The sequence below is a fragment of the Canis lupus genome, chromosome 34 (genome assembly GCF_048164855.1).
Source record: "Canis lupus baileyi chromosome 34, mCanLup2.hap1, whole genome shotgun sequence".
NCBI lineage: Eukaryota > Metazoa > Chordata > Mammalia > Carnivora > Canidae > Canis > Canis lupus.
The window spans coordinates 10,018,405-10,032,867 of NC_132871.1; the positions used below are offsets into that span (position 1 = coordinate 10,018,405).

The 14,463-nt window shown below is 40.1% G+C and overlaps 1 long non-coding RNA gene across 1 annotated transcript; it reads left to right on the plus strand.

The window, feature by feature from the left end:
* The first annotated feature begins 8,210 nt into the window (after positions 1-8,210).
* LOC140624420 (uncharacterized) lies at positions 8,211-14,216 on the plus strand. The gene is made up of 2 exons (XR_012023903.1): positions 8,211-8,550; positions 13,067-14,216. It is a non-coding gene; the product is annotated as an uncharacterized lncRNA (long non-coding RNA).
* The last annotated feature ends 247 nt before the right edge of the window (positions 14,217-14,463 follow it).

A 14,463-nucleotide genomic window follows, 5' to 3' on the forward strand; every position in this document is an offset into this window, starting at 1 on the left:
TTTGGATCTCAGGCAAAATGACTTGTTTATGATTTCATATCTCACTGGAGCTTTAGGGGTGTAGAGGGTTCTTTTCAATGCCAGTTTGGCCTGACTTTTAAGAACAGGGGTTTCTTGGTGAAGCCAAGTAGTTCAGGCTGGAATGGTGAAATTATTTACTCAGTCATCTCATCAGCCTCCCCCTGGCTCCACCATCCCCCACAGTTCTCTCTAAATTCAGCTCTCTCTGGTAGAGCCAGAGTGACAGTGGGGACGTTTGGTCATGGCTATTCACGATGGGCTGGTCCCTGAAGATCCTTGGTGGTCTTTCTCAACACCTCAGTCATCTCAGAGAAACAGAAGGCATATCTAGCTTCTGTTCTGTAAAACAAGATGAAGGTAAATAGGACATTCTGGGAAACTGACAGTTCTGTTTATGTCACGTGCCGGCCCTGTGCTACTGCTCTCAATTCTCACCATCTATACAGGCACTACACATTTTTTTATTTTATTTTATTTTATTTTATTTTATTTTATTTTTTAAGGGTTTTACTTATTCATTTGAGAGAGAGAGAGAGCATGAGTGAAAGAGAAAGCATGAGAGGGGGTGGGGGATAGAGGGGCAGAGGGAGAAGCAGACTCCCCACTGAGCAGGGAGCCCACCTGGGGGCTCGATCTCAGGACCCTGGAATCATGACCTGAGCCAAGGTAAGACACGTAACTGACTGAGCCACCCAGGCCTCCCTAGGCCCTACACATTTTTAAAGGGTTAGACCAGAGTACATCAAAGTAAATTTTCTAAGATACTGCGCTCTCTTGGAGTAAAATCACCACGTTTTGGGTGAAGAGACCTGGTTCCAGTTGTGGTTCTTCTATGACCAGATCTGCTGTTATTTGTAGCCTTGGGCTCATCACCTGGCCTCAGAGCCCCCCCGTAAGAAGGGGGTACTCCTATCTACTGTAAGGCTATAGTGACAACGAATGGCTCTGCTGTTTCTAGTGGCACATGACCAAGGGGAAGTGACTCAGTGTCCTTATCTATAAAATGAGGATAATAAAGTATCTACCCCATAAGGTTGTCATCAAGATTGACTGACTACATGTGAAACCCTTGGAGCAACACCTTGCACATAGTAAGCATTCAATACATGTTACCTATTATAATGATATGTATAATAGTCAACTGCTTTGGATAAAAGAACTAAATCAGGGTAAATAATTTATTAGCCAGTAGCTAAATAAGAATTGGATTTAAATGTATTTCCTGTAGTATGGGAATCCATCTATACTTGGTCAAAAAGACTTATTCCAAATGTTCCGTCCTCTCCATTGTCCTTTTTGTTTCTTTTTATTGTCTCTGTTTTTTTCTTCTCCTTATTTTCTATTTCTCTTCCATTCTCTGGAAAATGAAAAGTGATCCTGAAGGGGGAGGAAGAAATTCTTTCTACTCCTCAGCAAAAGAGGCTATAAAACTGTGGTATAATAATGCTACCAATAAAAATAATATGTAGTCAAATCTGCAAGCAGCAAAAACAAACTTAGCTCAGCCCTGTTTTTGGTGGGGCCAATGAAAGCCTACACTTTTTTTAGTGATGTGTAGGGTGCAGAGCACAATTCGGGTTGTCAGGCATCCCTGTGGTTCAGTAAAATTGTTGAGTATGAGTGGGGAAGGGTTTTTCAAATGTTCCTCTCCCATGTATTTTTGTAAGTTTGAGATGACACAGGTTTATTAGGTAAATAGGTTAAAAGTGTGTTTAACTGTGAGTGATATATTGGCAGGGACGGTTACGCTGCACATAGACTGTTAGGACACTCATTTGAAGAGTGGGTGTTGTAAGGTGGACAAGGGTAAGGATGTGGGTTATGTGTTATTGAAGCGACTGGGTGGTGACCAGGAGGCATTTGGATAGATATCCTACCAGTTCCTCGTGTGTGGCTTTTGTCTGATTTATACAGCTGGCTCCTTGGAGGAGGACTCTGTAGGACACTGCCGGCTGTCTGTAAATAATGAATGGTTCTATAGAGAGAGGAGGACTCTGAGACCACCAGATAGTGGTTGATATCCACGGCTGCCTCTACCCCAATCTGTCTAGCTGTCTATTTCTCTCTCTGTCTCATCTATCTATCTCTGTCTATCCATCACCTATCTATCTGTCTATCGTCGGTTATCTATCTATCCATCCATCTATCCATCCATCTTTCCCCTATTGATAAATAAATTGCATCTAAAGAGATGGTTGCAGGAATTGTCAGGAATCCACACTAAGTGAAGGGTTACTAAGTGTCTTAACCCACATTAAGGACAAACTGTGAAATGGGTTTGGACAGGTAGTCTCGGTGGACTGTAATAACTCTGACTTTGTGGAGAAATCACTCATTTGCCAATGGAGAAAGTGTTCATTAAAATGATGTGACTTAATCGATAAGAACCATTTCAGAAATTTTCCTGAGTTTGAGCAATTGTGTACATATTTAAATTCCCCCAAGAATGTGTTTATGCAGAGTAGAGCAGCAATGGCCTATTGTACCCATAATCTTTGCATTAAAGAGCCCCACAGTGCCCATTTACACAGCAGACCGTGGCCCAACTTCAGTGGCAATGATCTGTGGACTGAACACTCTTTGAGAGCTACCAGGCACTTTCCCTTACTTGGTAGTAACAGCTCCAGTGGAACCTTTACACACACTTAGGATCCTAGTGTAACAAGCAGGACCAAGTTTCTGCCTTTACTTCTACAAAGCTGTTGTTGTTTTTTCCTTTAAAGGCTCATTTCTGATGGCTCTAACTAGATGCAAGAATTCCCAGAAATCTAACTTGAAAATGAGAGTTGAAATCTATACTAACCGTGTTATTCAAAATTGAGTCATGTTATAATATACTATATATCATATATTGTCAAATATTGCTTTGGTCTGCAGACATAATTAATATAAGCTAGCCATTAATAGTATGATATATGATCCAGGGACCTTAAATATAACAAAATGCAACTAATATTTATCTCTAATGTGCTATAATCTTTATTCCCATCACAAAGCATTAACAAAGGGTATATTCTTTAATGCTACACTCCCAAGGGTTTATTTGAACTTTTTTTTCTGTTTTAATTAGCTTATTCATTTTAATTAGAGTACAGTGCAACATTTACATGGTGTTTAATCTGAAAGCTAATCCTGTTTTCTTAAAAGATTAAGTACAGTAATAAATATAAAATAATGGTGGCTGTATCTCATAGGACTGGTACTTTGGCTACAAGAACAACTTCTGCTGGAAATAGCAGAAACATAGATTTTCTCTAGTATCCTTTCATTGAGACATAAATGTCACAAGAATGGTTTTCTAAGTAATTAACAGTTTCCACAAAAACCAGATTCCTGCCCTGCCCCCTGCCATTCATGGCTGGTCATCTCTTTGGGAGGAAGCTCAGAACCTGCGGTAGTCATCCTGTAGCCTGTATTCGTGTGTTTGTACTCCCCCTCTCACTCCTCACTGGACTTCTCCCCTCTCCAGTCCAGTTCATCCCAGCAGGGAATCTGATCTTTGCCTAGAGAAGAACCCATTTGGCCTTGGCATTCTTCCCTAGCCTAGCTCTTGGCTTTGCCTTTGGTACATCCATCACCTATGTGGACAACCTATGCAGCGAGCACCCTGCCCCTCACTTCCTTGATCTCCACATTGATAATGACTTTCTCTTCCACTCTGAAGAGGTCACTCACTTCTATGGTCCTCCTCTAGACTTTCATTGCCAGAGACTGCACTGCTGTGAAGCCACTTACTCAAGCATGCTACCTTCAGCCCCCACTCCTCTCCTTCCTGCTTCTGCTGTAGCAGTACCTCGCCCAGACTTCTAGTCCACCAACCTCTCCATCTTCTCCTATCTTTATTTTCTTCCCAATTTGCTTAAATTTCATGGTTATGCTAGTCACTTTCTTATAAATACCCTTGGTCCCCTTGCTCAACTCATTCTATGATAAAACTCCTATATTGGGTGGACCCAATCATTCATTCACCTTCCTTGTGTCCATTCCCAAACGCAATCTTTCCCATTATTATTCAGACATGCTTCTTCTTTTTTTCAGTGGAGAGAGAGAGAGAGAGAGAGAGAGAGAGAGAGAGGGAATGCATACGCATGGGGGAAGGACAGAGGGAGAGAGAAGCTTAAGTAGGCTCCACTCCCAGTGTAGAGCCTGATTTGGGGCTCAGTTCCACAACTCCAAGATCATGACTGCAGCTGAAATTAAGGGTCAGACGCTCAACTGACTGAGCCACCCAGGTGCCCCTCAAACGTGCTTTTGTATCTCCTACGTAAAAGAGTTCTCCCTTAGCCTCACCTTCTCATCAATTGCTTCTTTTATAGTTGAGATTCTAAGAAGACTTGTACATATGTAATTACTTCACTTCATTTCTTATTTGCTCTTCGTCCAGTTCTTTTTTTTTCTTTGTCCAGTTCTCATTTGGTTTTCACCCTCACCTCCTCACCAAAATTCTTCTTACTAAGGTTGTCAATCACTTTCATGTTATCAAATTTAATTGACACTTTTTAGTGCACGTCCTGTCCTACTTCATAGCAGCATTTATCAGAACTTTCAATTACTGCCATTTTGAGATACTTTTTCTTTTGCCTTCAACAATGCCACATTTAACTGGTTTTCTTCTACTTTTATCTCATTTCTTTCCAACTCTGTCTTGGAGACTTCTCTTCTGTCCAGACTTCACATAGAATATCTCAGAGCTTGGTCTTGGGCTCTCTTATTTTCTCAAATTCTTGAGAAGCTTCATTCAAAAGATTCTAAAGATTAAAAACCCATCTATATGGAAAACACAAGTCCACATAAAGACTTGTACATAAATGTTCATAGCAGCTTCAGTCACAATAGCCCAAAAAACTGGAAACAAAGGTCCGTTAACAGGTAAGTGAATAAACAAGATGTGTTATCTATACAATGGAATACTACTCAACAACAAAGAAGAATGAAAAACTGCTACACACACTGTGGATGAATCTCAAATGCATTATGTTAAGTGAAAGGAGATTGACATAAAGAGTATGTACTAGATGATTCTATTTATTTAAAATTCTAGAAAGTGCAAGCTGATCTATAGTGACAAAAAGCCAATCAGCATTGCCCGAGGTGGGGGCAGAGGGAGGGATGGAGTGTAAAAGAGCACAGGGAAACCTTTGGGGGTGATGGAAATGTTCTGTATCTTTATTGTGCAATCATTTCTTAGTGGTATACAGCAGTCAAAACTCATGAAATTGAGTACATTAAATAGGTGCAATTTATTATAAGTTGTACCTCAATAAGGTTGATTAAAATCTATATGCTGCCAAGGCTTGAATTTATGTCTTTAACATAGATTTCTTCTATAGCTTCAGACTGTGGATCTAACTATTCATGTGATGTCACCATTTTGCTATTTCATAGGAATTTCAAACCGAAGTGTAAAAGAACCCTGGATTTTTTAAATAAGATTTTATGTATTTATTTTATTTATTTATTCATGAGAGACACACAGAGAGAGAGGCAGAGACACAGGCAGAGGGTGAAGCAGGCTCCCTGAGGGGAACTTGATGTGGAACTCGATCCTGGGACTCTGGGATCACACTTTGAGCTGAAGGCAGACACTCAACCACTGAGCCACTTAGGCGTCCCTTGAACCCTGGATTAATTCTCCCACAGACTCCATGCTGTGCCCCCAACTAAGTAAATTGGTATCTCAAGGGGATCTTAAAATACAGGGGCTTAAATAAAATACGATTTTATTTCTGTCTCATAGGATAGTCTAGAAATAGGAGGACTGGGGCTGGTAGTGTGACTATCATCCTAATCCCAGGATTCCATTTCTGGCTGTAGGAATGCTACAGTTCTCATTATATTCCAGCCAGCAGGGACAGAGAAAGGGTCAAAGAAGTGCCTGCACATTTATTTATCAGAGGCATACCCAGAAGTGTCAAATGGCCATACTTCATAACAAAAGAGGCTGGGAAATATCTTTATGCGATCATGTGTCCAGCTAAAATTTTATTTCTATGGTAAAGGGGAGAATTGATGTCAAGAGACAAGGCTTCTGGCTTTCTTGAGGGTGTGTAGAGACTTGGGAAAATGTGTTTTTGTGGGACTCCAACTATTTATGCAGTTCAATAAAAAATGTGTTACAAGGGCACCTGGGTGGCTCAGTGGTGGAGCATCTGTTTTCAGCTGGGGTCATGATCCCAGGGTCCTGGGATCAAGTCCTGCATCAGACTCCCAACAGGGAGCTTGCTTCTCCCTCTGCATGTGTCTCTGCCTCTCTCTGTGTGTCTCTCATGAATAAATAAATAAAATCTTAAAAAAATAAAAAATGTGTTACAAAATTCATAGGTCTATGTGAAGTAATTTGTCATGAAGATTTACATAATGGGTATAGAAGAGGTACTTATGTATTTGTGTATCGTCTAGTCAGTGCACATGTCCAGGCATCTCTTCATGTTCTTTATTGTTAATTGCATTGTTCCTGGTTGAATTTCTTACATCCCAGGAGATAAATAAGTAACAATACTGTTATTACAATGACATGGTTCTTCAGAACTTTTGCATTGAAATTGTGTACATCTTCTTGCAGTTGTGGTCACTTAATACCATTTATTTTAATGATAAAATATCATTACTCAAAAAAAATATCATTACTCATGATATGGCATCACTTACCTTGCCACCCTTGAATACTGGTTTCCAATGATTCTCAGACTGTACTGGGACTGTACTGTGTTTCCTTGATGACTACAAATGCAAGTCTTACCCAGAGTACATGGGGGAAATGCAAACAATCATTTTCCTGTAGTTTTAAATTTTTTGTTCTTAAATTTATGGCATAAATGTAGACCAACACACCTTCAACCATGTCTTTTATTGAACTCATCAGGTTAGAATCACTGCATTCATAGAGTGTGATCTCTTACAATGTTGACTGCACTCTGTAGGGCATGGGGGTGAAGGATCCATGGGCAGAAAGGAGCAGTCCAGTTGCAAAAGCAATGTTTATTTTTCATCCAACACAGCTTAAGATTGGCCTGAGGTAGTATGGCATCACCACCAGAAGACATTGTTTGGAAGGACACTGTTTGGAAGGACCATTGGGGAGCAATGGTCTTGAAAGCCTTTAGAGAGGATAGACAGTCCTTTGGCCCAGTGGTCTTGAGATGTCTTTTTTCTCCCCTCCTTAGTGTAGGCTCTGGGCTACAGGCTGCTTTCCTCTCTTGGTAAAGCAGCCACTAGCTGCTTTTGCCCTGCTATTCTTTTCTCCAGAAGATAGCTATAGGGTGAGATACAGTGTTCTCAACCATCTGACTCCCACCTGACTTGGAAGATATGCATCTAGTTGCCTTAAAAGGAAAGGTATGGGATAATAGAAGGATGTTGTAAGCTTCTAGAAAAAAGTGGCTGGAAGTTCTCATGGTCATGATTCCTAGGCTAGATACAGTTCCTTTGGAGTATTGTAACTGGAGGTACTTTTGGACTCTTAACTCTTAATTTTAATTTCTAAAATTACTTCCTCTTAATTTAATTTCTGAAGGTGAAGTTTCTTAAGTCATTCTGAACACAGAAGCCTTCGTTAACTCCTTAGAAAGTACTGTCCAGGCCTTGCCAACCAGTCTTGGCAGAATCAAAGTTGTGTCTTATCTCTAGTCAAGAGTGTGTAGTTCTGAGGCCCATCACACCACCTCTCACCACTTTCCATAGGATGTGGCCTCATACAGTTAAAATTTTTTTTATTTTAAAAAATTTAATTCCAGTGTAGTTAACATACAATGTTATGTTAGTTTCAGGTGTACAATATAGTGATTCAACAATTCCATCACCCAGTGCTCATCACAAGTACCCTCCTTAATCCCCGTCATTAATTTCACCCATCTGCCCACCCTCCTCTCCTTTGGTAAATGTCAATGCAAGAAGACTGATGAAATCTATCATCTCTTACATTTTATAGTCATTATCGCATGGTACCTCACAGCATCATCATGGAAGAATGATGATTTTCTCCATTTTAAAGATGAGCAAAGGGAGATGCAGCAAGATTAAATAATTTTCCAAAATGTGCTTAACTCCAAAGAACTCAAGTATTTCTAGCTTACTTGTTCTCTCAAAGGGAAGGAATAAAACATAGTTATGCATCTTACTCTGATGCCACCAGAGAAACTGGTTTAGAGAAATTTTGACTAGCCAGTGCCAAATTTCTGTCTTACAGGCTACTTGTTCTTGGAGGTTGTGAGCTGCAAGAGGAAATATATCTCCTTAGGAGATTAAGCTGGACACAACCTGGCCATCTGCTTTCTTGGCAAGGGCTGATATAGGCTGCCTTTATGGATAAGGGAGATGGAACAGGGCATGTCACTGGCCAACAGTGCTGCAGGCAGTGAGGCATGGAGGAAGACAGACTCCTAGGCCAGCTGACTGCTGTCAACATCTTAGAGTCCATGGAGCAGCTCTCGTGAAAACTGTATGTCTTCAAGGAACGGGATGAAGAGGAGTCTTGATACCATTACAACTCCAGTGGTGGAAGACCTTATTTTGACCAAATAGCTCTGCCAGGTATCATGCTGTGGCTAGACCAATAAACAAGAGAGTATAGTGGGATAGAAAGACATTAAATATATATTCATGCACATAATTATTTAATTACCATTGTGATAAATTCTATGATGAAAAAGTAGTGTGTTTTAAAAAAAGATTTGTTTATTTATTTCAGAGAGAGAGAGAGAGAAAGAGAGAGAGAGCAAGCATGAATGGGAGGGGCAGAGGAAGAGGGATAGAGAAACCCAAGCTGACTTCACGCTGGGTGTGGATCCCCACATGGGGCTCAATCCCACACACAGAGATCATGACCTGAGCTGAAACCAAGAGTCAGACGTTTAACTGACTCTGCCATGCAGGTGTCCCAATAGAGTGTTCTTTGCTAGCATGTAGTGGGGAGGTGAGTCTGGGTGTGGGGTGGGTTTCAGGGAAGTCTTTCCTTTAAAAAACGACATCTGTAACAAACCCTAAGGGTTATTTGTAACACACCCTGTAGATTGTTTTTCTTTCCTCTTCTTTCCTTAGAGGACTACCATCTTCCATTTTAATTTTTATGTATCCAACTTCCTCTATTTAGCCATGATCTTCAGGGAATCTGGCCCCAGAATATAGGTCTCGGTTGATCTAAGTTAATAATGATAGTCTTAGTGGCTTGGCCATTGATTGGTTTAGGCATATGTTAAGTTAGAGTATGTGATTGGTTAGCACATGTGTTACAATTTTGGCTATTGAGATCAAAGAGAAGTCTGCTAGAGGATTTTTGGGAATGGTTTCCTTATTCTTTACAAGGAAGAGGTGACCCTTTCTGCCTCTGAATGTTGTCATGTCTGGTGACCTTGAATGGAACTCACTTGAGGGCAAATCCTACTCACCAAAGGCAGAGCAAGAAGATGGAAAGAATTTTGTTTTTTGTTAGCTTTCTTAACTTGATAAATAAGTTGTGGAGCACTCCTAGTTTTGGATTTTTGATGTATTCTTATTATGTGAGCCAGTTGAGTTCGATTTTCTATTATTTCCACCTCAGAAGATAGTAAGAGTTAGGCAGGTAATGAGTGTGAGTGAAGAAGACCACTCCAGACGGAAAAACAGTGTGTGTGCAGCCCTGAAGTGGAGCCAGAAAGTAGTTCCATGTGGCAGTGAGTGAGGAGGAATGGAGTAAGATGAAGCTGGAAATTTGGCAGAGGCCAGAACATGTTATCCTTAGACATTAACTAATAATAATTTATATTTGGACTCCTTACAGGCATATCCAGGTTTATAATTTTTTTGATGACTCCAACAAAATGCTGGATGAATCTTACTTTTACTTCTAAATAGTAGAAAATGGGAATACTTATGCATCTCGGTGGTCTACAATATAAATGAAATGCACTAGTAATCACTCAGTTCTCTAATTTACTTGGCTTATGTAACTAACTGTAGCCTGAAACAATTTCCATATTGTTGCTCCTGGCTTGTTGTCTAGAGGGACTGCTTGAAGTTTGCCCAGTCTCAATGGTCTTGAATTGGGACCTCAGCCTATAAGCATTTTAGGCAATACTTCAGGGAGAAATTACTCTGGTTGTGTTTGTTATTATGAAGCTGAAGATCTTCAAATTCCTTTGTCTAGGGATCTGAGGGAGAATCTGGGCATTCTATAATGTAACGAGGATGAAGTCCATTGGGTCTTGCAGAAGAGTCCCCTTGTTGGTCTCAGCAGGTGGAAGAGGCCCAGGAGAGTAGCAGGTCCAAAAAATACCGACTGGGGGTATGGTCTCTAACAAACTAAATTAACTTACACAGAAATTTGCCTGCTCAGCTCAACCTTGCTCATTGTCTTTGGCTCTGGTGGGTTCTTTGCTTATCTCTTACCAGGCCTCTGTGGCTGCCTGTGTCTGACGGCAGGGGAGTATTCTCTGCATGTTAGCCTATAAGATTTGGACCCTGAATTCCAAAAGCTCAGGCTTTGGAAGCAAATGCCACCCAAGAGCTGTGTGAACTTGAGTACATTATGTTTACTCATCTATAAGATGGTAATAATAATAGTACCTAACTCATAGAAATGTTGTGAAGATCAAAGGATGTAATCTATGATGAGTGCTCAGTGCAGTGCAGATGTGCAGTCTATAAGAATAATTATTGGGATCCCTGGGTGGCACAGCGGTTTAGCGCCTGCCTTTGGCCCAGGGCGCGATCCTGGAGACCCGGGATCGAATCCCACGTCGGGCTCCCTGCATGGAGCCTGCTTCTCCCTCTGCCTGTGTCTCTGCCTCTCTCTCTCTCTCTCTCTCTCTGTGTGACTATCATAAATAAATAAAAATTTTAAAAAAAGATTAAAAAAAAAGAATAATTATTTAAAATAGTTATTGCTTGTCATCTCTACCATCAGTACTTGTGGGTTGGGTTCCTGACCCTCCTATGAATGCAGCACAGAGGACCTTATCACCCTGGCCATTGTCTTGGTTAAGACAGCGCCACAACCCAACTGTTTACTGAGCTAGTAAGAGTTCATAAGCCAGAAGGAATACCTCGGCTCTACCATTAATTCTCACAGTAAGATCTAATCTGAGAATATGATTGTGATTGTTAGACTGAATTTAAAAATGGTGACTTTAAAAATCTTTCAAAAAGTTTCCTTGTAAAAATATTTAGTATTTTGATTTTGTGCTGTTTGGTAAATATGTTGAAGCACCTACATCTACAGATTCACGACGAGTGCCACTTTGTATTCAGAGGGAGTAATTTTTTTTTCCTGGATGTAGACCCTTCTGGGATGTTTCCAAGCATAAGTGCAGCTCTGAGCAAACTATGCTTTGCAAAGCCAGTTATTTGTTTTACTTCTGCCAGAATATTGAAAGTTTGCCTGGTGAACATTCCCTGAAATCAAAATGACTTATTATCAGGCTTCCTTTGCTTTTGATCCTGCTGCAGGATGGTGTGTTTTCCTAATGATGCAGAATCTCTCGTTAAGTTCAGGAAACAGGATATAAGGATAAGTCAATTGACTCAATTTATGGACATAATAAAACGGTCCCTATTACCTTCAGCAGTCAAGGCAAGACAAGGTGAAACACAGTGTTGTAAAGTTATTATGACAAAATAGTTTAGTATTTACCTGACCAAATAAAGTGAAAATACTGCATTTATTTTTGAAGCGGCATTTCAGACATTATGACCTAAAATTAATAGTGGTAGACGATCATTTATCCTGTCGCACTGGGATATTGCAGAGTTCACTCAAAGCCAGGAATATCTGCTATTAAATCATGGCAAACTAAAAAAAATTTTTTGAAGTATTTCCTTGTGTCTGCTCTATGTCTACTGTTGGCCCCACCGAGCCAGTGTTAACAGCTAAGGCATTTCTTTTTCCATCTTGTAATATAATTAAAAACAAATTTAGAAGCAGAATAGATGTTTTGTATGTTAGAGCCCTGTTAATTTTGGGGAAGGCATTGGCAATGCACACAGCTGTTCCTGACAATTATAAACTCAGAAGAGAAAAAAAGAGAGGACAGAAACCAAATTGACCAAATATGGTTGCTTTTGTCTTCCAGTGGGAAACAAGTCTTTAGGGTGGCCATAGGAAAAATAGATGTAAATCAAATATTTTTAATCTGCTGCATTTTAAAAGAGGTTAACATAAGGCTTGAGGGGTCTAGAAAGTTTCAAGTAGTTAAAAATATCCAAGAGGGGTACATGTGATATTAGCAGCTTATGAAGATACTTGAAGTTTGGGGTAAATTTCAGTTTATTTCTGGTTTTTGGTTAATTTCTAGAGTCTAGATTCCAAAGTCTAAAGTAATTTTATGTTTCTGAATGAAAATGACACTGAGTTAGGTAAACAAATCTGTAGACATTGAGCAAACATGAAAAAGTCCTAAGTTTTGTTTTGAGTATCTAATAAGCTGTTTGCTTATGTTGATCGTGAGTAGCAGAGTAGCAATAAGATCCTGCAAGTTTTTGCTAGCTATTGCCTGTATTAGGCTTATTCTTGACAACTCTGAAATTGCATCTGGCCATGCTTTCTTCTCCCACTGCCATTCCAATGTATCTTACCCTGCATGGCTTTGCTTTTTTTTTTTTTTCTTTTTAAAAATTTTATTTATCCATGAGAGACACAGAGAGAGGTAGAGACACAGGCAGAGGGAGAAGCAGGCTCCCTGCAGGGAGCTCGATGCAGGACTTGATGCCAAGACCCTAGGACCATGCCCTGGGCCAAAGGCAGATGCTCAACCGCTGAGCCACCCAGGTGTCCCTGGCTTTGCTTTTTTATTTTTAATTGTCCTATGCTCTTCAAACATTCTGCATAGTTTACTTGTTATGTTTAGTATTAGTTTTCTGCCTCTCCACTTCCCCCATATAAAGCCTGGATCTTTGATTTGTTCACCTATATACCTTGAGCTTCCAGAGCAATGCCTGGCATATAGTAGGTGCTCAATAAATATTTGTTGAATGAATGAATCACATTCTTCTTTTGCCTAAAACATGATAATCATTTTCATTGGCTTTGTGATAAAGTGTAACTTCTTTCTTTTTTTTTTTTTTTTCTTTTCAGGGGGAAGGGCAGAGGGAGAGAGAGCATCTTAAGCAGGCTCCATATCCAGCACAGAGACTGATGAGGGGCTCAATCTCACAACCCTGAAATCATGACTTGAGCCAAAATGAAGAGTTGGACACTTAACTGACTGAACTACCCAGGGGCCCTATAAAATGTAACTTCTTTATGTGGCTTGTATGATCCAGATCCAATTTAAATATCCAAATAGATTTCTTTTCATTTTTCTCCTGAATGGTTCCAGCTCTACCAAATTATGGCCTATCTTGCTTGTGGGTTTTTGTACATGCTTATTCTCTGGCTTTCTCTTTGTCTTCTTTCTTCTTGGATAACTTTAAGTTTTTAAGACTCAGTTTAGATTTTTTTTCTCAAGAAGCATTGTTTGGCCTTCCAAGTCTGGGTTAGGAGCCCCTCCTGTATATTCTAAAGGATGCTATACTTCCCTTATAGTAAGCTTATATTTTGTTGATTGCCAGGATGACCATCTTTCTTTTTCCCCTTTAATTTGTCAACTCTGTGGAAGCAAGAGCCAGACTGCCTTGTTTGTAGGTTTCTTCCATGTCGAATGCATTGCTTAATGTCATGTAGGAGGTTCATCATATTTGTGTTGAATCAAGGCATCAACATGAAAGGAAGGGTATGTAGCTCAGACATTGGCTATGATCATCCTGCCCAGTAAGATCTGGGGAAGACTGGCTCAAATGTCCTTGTCTAAGTTATTTTGACTATTTCTAGAGGCTTATCATTTCCAGCTCCAATTTCCTTTTGTCCTTTAATTTTGTATAGTGCAGTGGTTAAGCATGTGGCCCTGGAGCTCTGTCGTCTAAGTTCCTCCTAGATTTTCCTTGAGCTGATCACCTTCTCAAGGACAGAATAAAGATCACAGAAATATATCACATTGAGCAGTTAACACCAGAGTGAAAAAAAATATATCAGAAAGTTCCTCCTTATTTGAAGGAACCCAGGGCATGCTTGGGTTATGTGGGAGGGAATCATGCTCGATCCAACTTCTTGCATGTGTTTGTGTGTGGCTCTAGTCTATTCCAAACCAAATCTTATTGACAGTGGAGAGGTATGGGTGAGGGGTTCCTGTTGTTAATCAAATCAAGGTGTTAAACATAAAAAAAAAAAAAAATTCCTCCACATTATACCTGAACTGTGTATAAACGTACCGTGTGTATCTTTTTAAAAAACGAATATTTCTGCTTTATTTATTTGTTTTAAAAGATTTTATTTATTTGTTCATGAGAGACAGAGAAAGGCAGAGGGAGAAGCAGGCTCCCTGCAGGGAGCCTGACGGGGGACTCGATCCCATGACCCCGGGGTCATGACCTGAGCCAAACGCAGACACTCAACCACTGAGCCCCCGCCCCCAGTCCCATCTGCGTTTAAATTAT